Below are 14,935 nucleotides of genomic sequence, written 5' to 3'. Positions count from 1 at the left end.
TCTGTTGGAGTTGTTCCACTTGTAGACCTTGGCGCAATTTTAAAAGGTGTTTTTTTTTTTTAAATTCCCTTTCTAATTCATTGTTAGTGTAAAGAAATGCAACCAATTTCTGAATGTTACTCTTGTGTCCTGCTACTTTGCTGAATTCATTTATTAGATCTAGTAGTTTTTGTATGGAGTCCTTAGGGTTTTCTATATATAGTATCCTGTCATCTGCATATAGTGACAACTTTACCTCTTCCCTTCCAATTTGGATACCTTTTATTTCTTTTTCTTGTATGATTGCTGTGACCAGGACTTCCAATAATATGTTGGATAGAAGTAGTGAGAGTGGGCATCCTTGTCTTGTTCCAGATTTTAGAAGGAAGGCTTTCAGCTTTTCACCATTAAGTATTATACTGGCTGTGGGTTTGTCATAAATAGCTTTTACTATGTTGAGATATGTCCCCTGTATACCCACTTTGGTAAGTGTTTTTGTCATGAATGGATGTTGAATTTTGTCAAATACTTTTTCTGCATCTATTGAGATAATCATGTGGTTTTTTCCTTTTCTTTTGTTAATGTGGTGTATTACACTGATTGATTTGCATATATTGAACCATCCTTGTGAACTTGGGATGAATCCCACTTGGACATGGTGTATGATCTTGTTTATGTGTTGTTGGATTCAGTTTGCTAATATCTTATTGAGAATTTTTGCATCTATATTCATCAAAGATGTTGGCCTGTAATTTTCTTTCTTGGTGGTGTCTTTGTTTGGTTTTGGTATCAGGGTGATGGTGGATTCATAGAATGTGTTTGAGAGTGTTCCCTCCTCTTCAATCTTTCTCAAGATTTTGAGAAGAATTGGTGTAAGTTCTTTGTATGTTTGGAAGAATTCACCTGTGAAGCCATCTGGTCCTGAAGTTTTGTTTTGTAGGGAGTTTTTAAATTACAGATTCTTTTTCACTTCTAGTGATTGGTCTGTTCACTAGATTCTCCTTGATTCAGTTTTGGTGGGCTATGTTTTTAGAAATTTGTCCATTTCTTCTAGGTTGTCAAATTTGTTGGCATATAGTTGTTCATAGCAATCACTTAAGGTTTTTTGCATTTCTGTGGTATCAATTGAGATTTCTCCTTTTTCCCTTCTTTTTTTGTTTATTTGGGTTCTCTCTCTTTTCTTCTCGGTGAGTGTGGCCAGAGGTTTGTCAATTTTGTTTACCATTTCAAATAACCAGCTCCTGGTTTTATTGATCTTCTCTATTTTTTAAACTCTATTTTATTTATTTTCTCCCTGATCTTTATTATTTCCTTCCTAATACTGACTTTTTGTTGTTGTTGTTCCTTTTCTAATTCTTTTAGGTGGTAGGTTAGGTTTTTTATTTGAGATTTTTCTTGTTTTTAAGGAAAGTCATATTGCTATGAACTTCCCTCTAAGAACTGCTTTTGCTGCATTCCATAGATTTTGTGTGGTTGTGTTTTCATTGTCATTTGTCTCAAGGTATTTTTAAATTTCCTTTTTGATTTCCTTGTTGACTCATTGGTGTTTTAGAAGCATGTTGTTTAGTCTCCATGTAATCATTTTTTTTCTCTCATTTCTTTTCCCATGGTAGATTTCTAGTTTCATGCCCTTGTACATACTGCAGCTTCTTTATCCAATCACTGTTGATGGACACTTGGATTGTTTCCATGTCTTCACTATTGTAAATAATGCTGCTATGAACATTGGGGTACATGTATTTTTTCAAATTAGTGTTCTCATTTTTTTCCAGATATATAACCATATATGAAATTGCTGGATCATATGATAGTTCTATTTTCAGTTTTTTAAGGATCCTCCATACTGTCTTCACAGTGGCTGCACCAATTTACTCCCACCAATAGTATAGGAGGGCTCCTCTTTCTCCATACCCTCGCCAGCATTTATTATTGTAGACGTTTTGATGATGACCATTCAGACTGGGGTGAGGTGGTACCTCATGCAGCTTTGATTTTCATTTCTCTAATAATTAGCAGTGTTGAATGTCTTTTCATGGGCCTGTTAACTATCTGTATGTCTTCATTGGAAAACTGTCTATTTTAGACTTCTGCCCATTTTTGTTTGGGTTGTTTGTGTTTTGATATTGAGTTGTATGAGCTGTTTGTATATTTTGGTTATAAACCCTTTGTTGGTTGCATTATTTGCAAATATTTTCTCCCATTCTGTAGGTTGTCTTTTAACTTCATTGATGGTTTCCTAGCACCAACATATTTTTGAACTGTTCTGACTTTTGCCTCAATGAMGCCTCGAGTGAAAATGTTTTTAGTTTGAAACAGTTAGTACATACTTGGTGCTAGGGTCTGTTCTATTTTATTTTTTTCCCATTTATTTGCTGTATCTTTATATCTTCCATAGTTACTAGAACAGTGAATAATGAGTTCAAGTAAGATGTTATCATTTAAAAAAAATAAAATGTGGAATGGTTATAAATTACTTAGACAAGTATTCTTCTGTGACTGATATATTGGCCCTGAGGGAAATTGCTAAAGAGGAATTTTCAAGAATAAGAGCATAATTGGAAAAAGAATGTAATATTGACAGGCAGGTTGGTAGGGTCATTATTAAAAGCACAGGCTCTGGAATAATACTGGGTTTAAGTCCTGGGTCTGCTGTTGAGGGTTAAAAGTTATTGGACTTCTCTGTGCCTCAGTTTCCTCATCTGTAATCTGGGGATATTAATAGTGCCCACCTTCTAGGATTATTGTGAGATTAAAAGTGGTGATGCATGTTGAGTGCTTGTAACAGTGCCTGGCTGGCATATGGTAAGCACTCACTAGACAATAGTGATTGTTTGCTGTTAGTCTGAAATGTGAAAGGATAGTGCTCATTTGAATATATAGATTGTATTTTGCCTAATAATCAGATTAATTTCTTAATAGTCACAGTAGAGAAGAATTACTTATGCTGTGTATACATATAGCTTCTTCTCCCTCTCCATCTCTATATTTGCTCCCTGTGAGGCTGCCTTGGTACTAGTAGGGACTAGGATTTTTCTACCTGCCAGGCCCAAGCAGCTGAGGAGTGTGAAAGGGAAAAAAGTGCTAAGCATGCAAAGGCAGGGAATGAGAGGAACAGAGCTTTCCATAATCATGCCTTGATGGGTGGGATGTGAGAATACTTTCGCTTGTAATTGCTTCTGTTTATGGCTTCTCTGTCCGGTGGGGTAAGATTTACCTGAATAATAACACCCTTCCCTGCACTCAATAACTGCCCCTCCCCCACCGAATTGTTTTATTACAGTATCTGCTTTGGAGGGAATTTTGAGTGAACTCAGGATTTAATTGCACAAATTGAACTCTAAATACATCTATTTAAAATTTATTTTTTATCAAAATATAGTTGATTTACAATGTTGTTGTTAGTTTCAGGTATACAGCAAAGTGATTCAGTTATATATACGTATATTCTTTTTCAGATTTTTTTCCATATAGGTTATTAAAAAATATTGAGTATAGTTCCCTGTGTTATACAATAGGTTCTTATTGTTTACCTATTTTAGTGTGTATATGTTACTCCCAAATTCCTAATTTATCACTTCCCTGCTTTCCCCTTTGGTAACCATAAGTTTGTTTTCTATGTCTGTGAGTCTGTTTCTTTTTTGTAAATAAATTCATTTGTATCATTTTTTTAGATTCCACATATGAGTGCTATCATATGATACTTGTTTTTCTCTGTCTGACTTCATTAGTATGATAATCTCTATGTCCATCCATGTTGCTGCAAATGGCATTATTTCATTCTTTTTATGGCTGAGTAATATTGCATTATATCTATATCTTTATATATATCTATTTATATATCACATCTTTATGCATTCCTCTGTTGATGGGCACTTTGGTTGCTTCCATGTCTTGGCTATTGTAAATAGTACTGCAATGAATATTGAGGTGCATGTATCTTTTTGAATTATGGTTTTCTCTTGGATATATGCCCAGAAGTAGGATTGCAGAATCATATGGTAGCTCTATGTTTAGTTTTTTAAGGAACCTCCATACTGTTCTCCATAGTGACTGCACCAATTTACATTCCCATCAACAGTGTAGGAGGGTTCTCTTTTCTCCACACCCTCTCCAGCATTTATTATTTGTAGACTTTTTCATCATGGCCATTCCGACTGGTGTGAAGTGATATCTCATGGTAGTTTTGATTTGCATTTCTCTAATAATTAGCAATATTGAGGATTTTTTCATGTGACTTTTGGCTATCCATATGTCTTCTTTGGAGAAATGTCTATCTAGATTCTGCCCATTTTTTGATCAAGTTGTGTGTTTTGTTGATATTGAGTTATATTAGCTCTTTATATATTTTGGATATTAGGCCCTTATCAGATGCATCGTTTACAAACGTATTCTCCCATTCAGTAGGTTAACTTTTCAATTTGTTGATTATTTTCTTCACTGTGCTAAAGCTTTTAAGTTTAATTAGGTCCATTTGTTTATTTTTGCTATTGTTCCCTTGCCTGAGGTGACCGATCCAGAAAGATATTGCTGAGACTTATGTCAAAGAGGGCACTGGCTATGTTTTCTTCTAGGAGTTTTATGGTTTCTGGTCTTACATTTAGATCTTTAATCCATTTTCAGTTTACTTTTGTATATAGTGTGAGAAAATGTTCTAATTTTATTCTTTCACATGTAACTGTTTTCCCAACACCACTTATTGAAGAGCCTGTCTTTTCCCCATTGTATATTCTTGTCTCCTTTTTCATAGGTTAATTGGCCATATGTGCATTGTTTCATTTCTGGGCTCTCTATTCTGTTCCATTGGTCTATGTATCTGTTTTGTGCCAGTATCATAGTGGGTTTTTTTTGTTTTGTTTTTGTTTTTGTTTTTGCAGTACACGGGCCTCTCACTGTTGTGGCCTCTCCCGTTGTGGAGCACAGGCTCTGGACGCGCAGGCTCAGTGGCCATGGCTCACGGGCCCAGCCACTCCGCGGCATGTGAGATCCTCCCGGACTGCGGCACGAACCCATGTCCTCTGCATCAGCAGATGGACTGTCAACCACTGTGCCATCAGGGAAGCCCCATAGTGTTTTGATTACTGTAGCTTTGTAGTATAGTCTGAGGTCAGCAAGTGTGATACCTCCAGCTTTGTTCTTTTTTTTCAAGATTGCTTTGGCTCTTTGGGGTCTTTTGTGGTTCCATACAAATTTTAGCATTATTTGTTCTAGTTCTGTGAAAAATGTCATTGGTATTTTGATAGTTACTGCATTAAATCTGTAGATTGCCTTGAGTAGAATGAACATTTAAAATTTTTTAATCCTTCCAATCCATGAACATGTGATATCTTTCCATTTATTTATTCAATTCCTTAATCAGTGTCTTATAGTTTTCAGAGTATGGGTCTTTCACCTCCTTGGTTAAGTTTATTTGTAGGTATTTTATTCTTTTTGATGCAATTTTAAGTGACATTATTTGCTTGCTTTCTCTTTATGATAGTTCATTATTAGTGTTTAGAAAAGCAACAGATTTCTGTATATTAATCTTGTATCTTGCAACTTCAGTGAATTCATTTATTAGCTCTTATAGTTTTCTGGTGGAGACTTCAGGGTTTTCTATACATGTCATCTGAAAATAGTGACAGTTTTACTTCTTCCCTTCCAATTTGGATTCCTTTTATTTCTTTTTCTTGTCTAATTGCTGTAGCTAGGATATCCAATATTATGTTAAATAGAAATGGTGAGAGTGGGCATATTTGTCTTGAAATAGAAATGGTGAGAGTGGGCATACTTGTTTTAGTTTTTCACCATTGTGCATGATGTTAGCTGTGGGTTTGTAACAAATGGCTTTTTTGTTGTGGTATGTTCCCTCTATATCAACTTTTTTGAGAGTTTTTATCATGAATGGGTGTTGAATTTTGTCCAATGCTTTTCTGCATCTATTGAGATGAGCATGTGATTTTTACCCTTCTTTTTGTTATTGTGGTGTATCACATTGATTGATTTGTGGATATTGAACCATCATAGCATCCCTGCTATAAATCCCACTGGATCACAGTGAATTATCCTTTTTATATATTGTTGAATTTGGTTTGCTAACATTTTGTTGAGGATTATTGCACCTTTATTAATCAGAGATATTGGGTTGTAATTTTCTTTTTTCTGTAATGTCTGTCTTGTTTTGGTATCAGGATAATCGTAGCCTTGTAGAATGAATTTGGGAGTATTTCCTCCTCTTAAGTTTTTTTGGATACTTTGAGAAGGATAGGTATTAACTCTTCTTTATATGCTTGGTAGAATTTCCCTGAGCTGTTTGGTCTTGGACTTCCGTTTGCTGGGCATTTTGTTGTTGTTCCAAATTTAGTTTCACTACTAGTGATTGGTCTTGTTCAGATTGTCTGTTTCTTCCTGATTCAGTCTTGGCATGTGTATTTTTCTAGAAATTTGTCCATTTCTTCTAGATTGTCCAATTTGTTGGCATATAACCGTTTGTAGTATTCTCTTATGATTTTTTTGTATCGCTATGGTATTGGTTATTTCTCCTCTTTCATTTCTTATTCTGCTTATTTGGGTCCTTGCAATTTTGTTCTGAATAAGCATTGCTAAAGGCTTACCAATTTTGTTTTCCTGTTAAAAAAAAACTAGCCCTTGGTTTCATAGATTTATTCTATTTTTTTTTTGTTTTTCTCAATTTTATTTATTCCCACTCTGATCTTTTTATGATCTCCTTCCTCTGCTGACTTTGGGCTTAGTTTGTTCTTCTTTTTCTAAGGTTAAGATGTTTATTTGAGAGATTTTTCTTGTTTCTCGAGGTAGGCCTGTATCATTATAAACTTCCCTCTGAGAACTTCTTTTGCTTTTTCCCATAGATTTTGGAAAGTTGTGCTTTTATTTTCATTTGTTTCAAGGTATTTTCTGATTTTGTCTTTGAATTTTTCATTGACCCATTAGTTTTTTTCATAGCATGTTGTTTAGTCTCCCCATGTTTGTTTTCCCCCTTTTTTTCCTGTAATTGCTTTCTAGTTTCATGCCATTGTGGTTGGAAAAGATGCTTGATATAATTTGTATCCTCTTAAATTTCTTGAGACTTGTTTTGTAGCCTAGAATGTGACCTATCCTGGAGAAAATATTATGTGCACTTGAAAAGAATGTGTATTTTGCCTTTTTTAGATGCAATGTCCTGTAATGTCTATTAAATCCAACTGGTCTAATGTGTTATTTAAGGCCAGTGTTTCCTTATTGATTTTCTGTTCAGAAAATCTGTCCATTGATGTAAGTGGGGTGTTAAAGTCCCTTAATATTATTGTATTACTGTCAGTTTATCCTTTTATATCCATTAATACTTGCTTTAGTTATTTAGGTGCTCCGTACTAGATGCGTATATGTTTACGAATGTTCTATCTCTTCTTGTATCAATCCTTTATCATTATATAATGTGCTTCTTTGTTTTTTATTATAGACTTTGTTTTAAAGTCTATATTGTCAGATATGAGTATTGCTACCACAGTTTTCCTTTTGTTTCACATGGAATATCTTTTTCCATCCCCTCACTTTCAGTCTGTGTGTGTCTTTAGCTATGAAGTGAGTCTCTTGTAGGCAGCATATAGATGGGTCTTTTTTTTTTTCTATCCAATCAGCCACTCTATGTATTTGGTTTGGGGCATTTAGTCCAAGTGATTATTGATAGGTATGTACTTATTGCCATTTTGTTATTTGTTTTCTGGGGTTTTTTTTTGTAGTTCTTCTCTGTTCTTTTCATTTTCTTTTAGTCTCTTACCTTATGCTTTGATGACCCTCATTAGTGTTAAGTTTGTATTCCTCTCTAGTGTTTGTATACCTATTATAGGTTTGATTTGTGGTTACTATGCAGGTCATATATGTTGACCTGTATCTACTTGTTTTAAATTGATAGTCATTTAAATTCAAATACATTCTCTAAAAGCTCTACATTTTTTACTCCCTTCCCCAAGCCTTGTGTTTTTGGTGTCATGTTTTGTTTTGTTTTGTTTGCAGTACGTGGGCCTCTCACTGTTGTGGCCTCTGTTGTGGCCTGTTGTGGCACAGGCTCCGGACATGCAGGCTCAGTGGCCATGGCTCACGGGCCCAGCCACTCCGCGGCATGTGGGATCTTCCTGGACCGGGGCATGAACCCGTGTCCCCTGCATCAGCAGGTGGACTCTCAACCACCGCGCCACCAGGGAAGCCCCAGGTGTCATATTTTAAATCATCGTGGCTATCCTAAATATTTATGTAGTTATAGTTGATTTTACAATTTTTGTGTTTTAATCTTTTAACCTATTAATCTTATTTAATGGTTGACCCACAGCCTTTACCAGAAGGATTTTCCCCTTCCTATAATTTCTTCCTTCTTGTAGTAACCTTTTCTTTTTCACTGAAAGAAGACCCTTTAACACTTCTTGAAAGATTGGTTTGGTAATGATGAACTCCTTTAGTTTTTATTTGTCTGAGAAGCCCTTTATCTCTTCTTCAATTGTGAATGACAGCCTTGCTGGGTAGAGTATCCTAAGTGGTAGGTTTTTTTTTCCCTTTCAGTACTTTGAATATATCATACCACTCCCTTCTGGCCTGCAATGTTTCTGTAGAAAGATCAGCTGAAAGCCTTATGGGAGTTCCCTGTAACTGTTTTGACTCTTTGTTTTTCTCTTGCTGCTTTTAGAATCCTCTCTTTAACTTTTGCCATTTTAATTATGATAGGTCTTGGTGGGAGTCTCATTGTGTTCATCTTGCTTGGGACCCTCTGTGCTTCCTATACCTGAATATCTGTTTCTTTCTTTGGTGTCAGGAAATTTTTGAGTCATGATTTCATCAAATACATTTTGTACCCCTTTCTCTCTCTCTTCTCCTTCTGGGACCCATATTATATGAATGTTAGTATGCATGATGTTGACCTAGAGGTCCCTTAAACTAGCCTCATTTTTAAAAAAATTTTTTTTTTTTGGTGTTCTGATTGGGTAATTTCCATTATTCTATCTCCCAGATCACTACTATGCTCTTCTGTATCACCTCATCTGCTGTTAATTCCCTCTACTGTACTTTTCATACCAGTTATTGTATTCTTCAGTTCTTTTTTTTAATATTTTCTAGTTCTTTATTAAAATTCTCACTGTGTTCTTGTATTCTTTTTTTCCCCAAGTTCAGTTAGCATTTTCATTACTATTGCTTTGAACTCTTTATCAGGTAAATTATTTACCTCTGTTTCATTAAGATTTTCTTTTCAGGGTTTTTTCTTGTTATTTCTTTGGAAATGTATTCTTCTCTGTCTTCTCATTTTGTTTGACTTCCTCTGTCTCTGTAAAATTAGGTGAAACAGTTACCTACTCTGATCTTGAAAGTGTGTCCTTGTGTGGGACTGTCCCTATGAAGTCTGTGTGTGCCCAGTGGCTTTGGTGGGAGAGCTGGGTCTGACATTAGCATAGGCCACGTCTTCTCCCAGTGTGCGCTGGCAGCTACCACCTTGGTGGGAGGTAGGGGCAGAGTTGGAGGGGCTAGAGCCAGAGCCAGGTGCAAGCTGGGGCTTCTCCTCTGCTCAGTGGCCATCACCACCCTGTCAAGGGTGCGGTCAGAGCCACAGGGGTTGGAACAGAAGCCCTGAGGAAGTTGGGTTTCTTCCAGGTGTGCTGGCAGTCTCAGCCTTGGTTTGGGATATAGATTCAGGGCCTGAGGGCTTGAGGCTGTACTTCTTTTCTGATTTCACTTTATCCCTGATGTGCTTGCTTGGCTAGAGGCTGGGTTGTGGCTGGAGGGGTTGGTATCACACTACTGAGCTGAGTTTGCTCCCTCCCAAGAGTGCACAGGGACACATGTGCTGGCAATGGCTGCCTACACCCTGGTCAGAGGCAGGGCTTGGATCCAAGCCAGCTCTGTTCCCTCCAAGTGTGCACACTCTCGTAGTTAGTGGCACCCTCTGCTTTAGTGGGAAGCAGTGCTGGAGCAAGAGGGGCTAGAGCAGGAGCCAGGTGAGGGGTGGGCGGGGGGTGTGATGCAGCAGTCCTGGCTAGCTGGTCAGAGCCCCTGGCAGTTTTCAATGTGCTGCCTCCACACTTTGACTGGGAGCAAGCAAGTCTGTGTGCTCTTCAACAGCAGAGGCCCAGTTTCTTACAGCCCTTTGGTAAGCCCCACTGGGTTTCAAACCAGGTAAGGGGCTTGTCTTCCCAGTGTTGTATCCCAGGGCTGGGCTGTCCAATGTGGGGCCGGAATCCCTCGCTCCCCAGGGAGGATCCCTGAGCCTGTGATGTCCCCTCCTCTCCTGTGTCCCTGCTAAGGGTGAAGGTCCCGACCACATCATTCTCCCTTCCTACCGGACTCCGTGTGGATCTTTCTTTACAGCCTTGGTTGCAGAAGAGCTGTTCTGCTTGTCCCCAGGTTGATTTCAGCAAGAGTTGTTGTTTGGATGTGTTCATGAGTGGAGGTGAGCCCAGCATGCTCCTAACCTGCCGCCTTGATCATCACACCTCCCATGGTCCATTTGTTTAATTGCCCACACTCCTCACTGTATTTATATTTAATTTGTTTCCATTATAGGCCTCTTAATAGCATCCATAAAGCATTAGGATTAGAGGAACCTGAAAAAGACCATTTAATTTGTTTTCCTTTCTTGAAGCCAAGACCTAATAAATGCTTATTTGGTTTATTTTTCACCATCTTCATGACAGGTTAAGGGGAAAACATCTTTTAGAAAAGTGATTTATAAATTCTTTTCATTTTGTGCCTATAAAAATTTCTTTACCAAGAAAGACAAAAAACCAAAGGTGTTCCTATGTCAAATGAAGTCCTTCTCTTATAACTTGACATTTGTTTTGGATTTTAGTGGCCATGCAAAGCAGCTGGTCACTACTTACCATTTAATAATTTTTCACATACTGAAAAATTCTTTAAGTCTTTTTTTCTAAATTTATTTCCTATTTATTCATAGTTCTAACAATTTAAATCAGACTTATAGATATTCCACAAAAGAATCTTCTCATTCCAAACCTTCCATGTCTTAGGAAAGTTGCATGAATTAATCTGATAAGGAGGAATCCCAATTTCTTTTTTAAAGTACAATTTCAGTGTAGCATTTTTGACTCAAATATATATTTTTACTTCAGGACTGATGGAGCAAATTAAAATTCTAAATGCCCCCAAAATATTTTCCAATCTTTCTTCTCTTCCCATTCTCCTTCCCCATGATCACCCTCACTACAAATCCTGGAGTTCCATACACAGTTGGGCTTCAGGCAATTTGGAAAGAATTTGATCAAAAGTAAATTGGTTGTGGTGATAATATAATCAAAATAAAGAAATTACTATGAGTAATTATTTTTCATCACTGATTTTTAAAATTTATTGCTAATTTTCAGGAATTTTTACATTGTTTTTGGACATATAAACATTCTAACCTATTTAAAATATTTTCCTTTTATTCCCTGTGTATTTGGTATTTTATTTAATTCATTTTCAGTTATTGTGGTTATTGTACAGTTGAAATGTGACGCTGGTTGGGTTGTTTAGGTAAATATTTGTAAGTGATAGTATAGTAATGTGTTTGTTGACCTAGGAGCCTATCTACAATATATTGTTAATTGAAAAGTTAGATTACCAATTATATATATATAATATATATAATCCATTTAAAACAGAATTATCTAAAAATATTGTCAAATCTGGCAGGCTTTCTATTGTTTCTTTATTACAAAAGCAGTGTATTCTGTTGACCTGAAATAACTAGATTGCCAGATATTTCTCCAACCAAGATGAGTTTATTCTGGATCAGCAGAGAATTGCAGCTTTGGGGTCTACAACCATGGTGAGCTACATGCAAGTCCCAGCACACTGGGGGAAGGAGAACACTTTTACAGAGAGGAAGAGGAATTCAGGAGGGCTGTAGTAAACAGAGTCCATAGCTTTTCATGGACTGAGTCCTTGCTGGGAAAGAAGAGTCTTTCTTCTTGTTGGTCTCAGCTATCTTTGCAGGGCACCAGAGCCACCACTCTGGTCTCTCAACTCTATTTAATTGAGGTTTCTATATATCAGTTTTCATATTTTTCCCTTTTGTTCAAGACCTTTCTCTGAAAGTATCACTGATCAGGAGTCAGGTTTTCTAGTTTCAGCAGCTTTTTTGTCCCTCCAAGTCAGGAAAGACCTTTCCTGGGTGTGGTTTCTCACATCAGAAGGAAAGTACACAGATTGGAAACCTACTGAGGTCACACTCAAGTAACAAGGAATGGTGGGAGGGAGAACTCTCAGGCACTTTTTATCGAAAGCCCATATGTTATCAAGACCAAGGACACTGGAGATCACATGATGGTGTTATGTCATCATCAAACATTTGGTGACAAACTTCTAACAGACCTGGTCCAGCTATCTTGCAAAAGCTGTGTCGTCAGATGTCATCTGCTCCAATTCTGGGAAATCTTTACTTTCAGGTCACCAGGTGATGTGCAGGCTCAGTCAGGGTTTGGTGCTTTCTTTGGGTGTGTCATGAGAATCCAAAGAGAGTCTTCCTTGGAGTTTTGTGGCACAAGGGTTGGTTAACAGTATTTCATGGGGCCTTTTCAGCAAGAGTGAAGAGCATTTATTCTGGAGGTGTCTATTTCAATAGACAAAATCTCCAGGTTGCAATGTGTGATGCTTAAAGTCTTTGTCTCTTGAGAGCACACTGAGAAAAGATTGCTCTACCCAAAACATGGTTGTTTTTTGTTTTTTGGGTTTTTTTTGTGGTACACAGGCCTCTCACTGTTGTGGCCTCTCCCGTTGTGGAGCACAGGATCTGGACGCGCAGGTTCAGTGGCCATGGCTCACGGGGCCAGCCACTCTGAGGCATGTGGGATCTTCCCGGACCGGAGCATGAACCCATGTCCCCTGCATCGGCAGGCAGACCCTCAACCACTGTACCACCAGGGAAGCCCAATATGGTTTTTTTTTGGTTTTTGTTTTTGGTTATTTTTAATAGAAGCAATTAGGGCTTTGCAATGTTGGAGCACCTCTCCTTTTATCAGTTGTGGGTCAAAAGAAGCAGGAGCCTAGTGCATTGGGTGTCCTGTGACCACCTCAAAGGGTGAGAGTTTGAGTTCCGAAAGGGTGGATCTGAGATTTAGAACGACCAACATGAATGCTGTTGGCCAAGGTGTATGGAGGGCCTCTAAAAATTTTGCCAGTTGAGTCCTATAATGCCATTATTGCATTCAACTAAACCAGAAGATTGAGGATGGTAATCACAGTGAAAGTGCTATAAGACAAGCCAAAGAGTACAGATGTGCTGAAGCACCTGGCCAGTAAAATGGGTTTCTTGATCCCTATGAAGTTTGAGAGAAGTTCCCCAGGTAGGGGTATTCTTTTACAAAAGGACTTTAGCCACAGAGGAGGCGGTAGCCTGTCTGCAAGGGAAGGCTTCAGTTCAGTGTGAAAACATACAGACCAACACTAAAACATATTTACATCCATGAAACAGAGGAAGTTGTATGAAATCCATTTGCCAGAACTTGAATGGTCCATTAGGCAATTTAAAATGTCTGGGAGCAGTATGAACAGTTTCTCTGGGTTGTATTTTAGGTGGGACAAGTGAGGCAGGCACCTTTTGTAGCCTCATTTATGTTTCCCCACCAGTATTGATTCATGAAGGCTGTCATTTTGTCAGTAGGCCAGTGGTTGAATGCATGCACAGTGGTGAGGAGTGAGAATTTTAGAGCCTTAGGTGGGACTGGGTTGTTATTTGGTTCAAACCAGAGGTTTCTCTTTTATCAAACCAAAAATTGTTGAATTTCCAACAATTTCCAATTGTTGTTTTTCCTTTCCTGAGGCCAGTTGTTGGGCTTCTCTAGCCAGTTTTTCTAAACTATCATTTGGGGAAATATCCCTTTGGACCGTGACAGAGGTTTGGCTACTGTTGGTCCCTTTAATGGCAGCATTCCTTGTGGAAATGTCAGCAAGGTTATTTCCCCTGGTTTCCAGAGAGTCAAGTTTAGAATGCCCTGGAATCTAAGTGGCCGATAGCAGTATTACATTTAATAATTCCTGAACATAGGGGCCAGTTTAAATTTCATTTCCTCTGGAAGTAAGGAAGACACATTTCTTCCACATTATTTCAAAATCATGAGCTACTCTGAAAGCATATCAGTATAAATATTGGCAGTTTTGTCCTAGGCTAAAGTACAAGCCCATGTAAGAGTACAATTCATCCTGTTGGGTTGAAGTAGCCATAGGTAAAGATGCTGACTCAACAACATTAAAATAAGTTGTAATAGCATAAAATAAGTTGTAATAGCATCCTCAGCAGAGTATTTGCCATTGTTACCTTTTAAATAAGAACCACCAGTGAACCATGAAAAGTCACCTTTACCCAAGGATTTTCTGTAGGTCATTTCAAGGAGTCAGGAAGTGGTCCATCAGCGTTAAACAGTCATAAGGGAATTAATCAGTGATGGAGGGATGAAAAGTAGCCAGGTTAAGGTTATTACAACGTAAAAGAATTATGTGAGGGACAGGTAACAAAAATACTTCATAGGAGGTGAGGTGGCTTGATGAGAAGTGTTGGGCATGATGAGAATTCCGAAGGGATTCTGCTGCATGAGGTACAAAAATGGTTAAAGGGTATACTATAATTTTCTCAGTAGCCTTCACCAAAAGAGCAGTAGCTATAATGGCTCTAAAGCAAGGCGGGTATCCTTGTGCCACAGGGTCCAGTTGCTGACTATAATATACTATGGGTTGATGGTGGTCCCCGTGTTTTTGGGTCAGTACTGCAAGGGCATTACCTTCCTTTTCATATACAAAAGGAAAAGGGGAATCTGATAATTGGGATGCCCAAGAGCAGGTGGGTTCATCAAACTCTCTTTTAAGGCCTTGAAAGCTATGTCATCCGGTTCTTCCCATAAAATTGAGTTCGGGTTGTTATTGTTGAGAGGTTTGGCCGTAAGAGAGAAATTTGGAATCCAGTTTTGGCGATCACCAACTAGCCTGAGAAAACCTCGAAGTTGGTGCT

General features: G+C 37.9%; 1 protein-coding gene across 1 annotated transcript in view; it reads left to right on the top strand.

Moving 5' to 3' along the window:
- NEK10 (NIMA related kinase 10) overlaps positions 1–14,935 on the top strand; it is a 158,614-nt gene that overhangs the window by 118,355 nt on the left and 25,324 nt on the right. The gene's annotated exons all lie outside the window — the stretch shown is intronic.

The sequence above is a fragment of the Aethalodelphis obliquidens genome, unplaced genomic scaffold, assembly GCF_003676395.1.
Source record: "Aethalodelphis obliquidens isolate GAN/ISIS:26980383/991018 unplaced genomic scaffold, ASM367639v1 scaffold62, whole genome shotgun sequence".
Classification (NCBI taxonomy): Eukaryota; Metazoa; Chordata; class Mammalia; order Artiodactyla; family Delphinidae; genus Aethalodelphis; species Aethalodelphis obliquidens.
The sequence above is the reverse complement of the archived record's forward strand: the minus strand, read 5'-3'. Positions and strand labels throughout refer to the sequence as shown.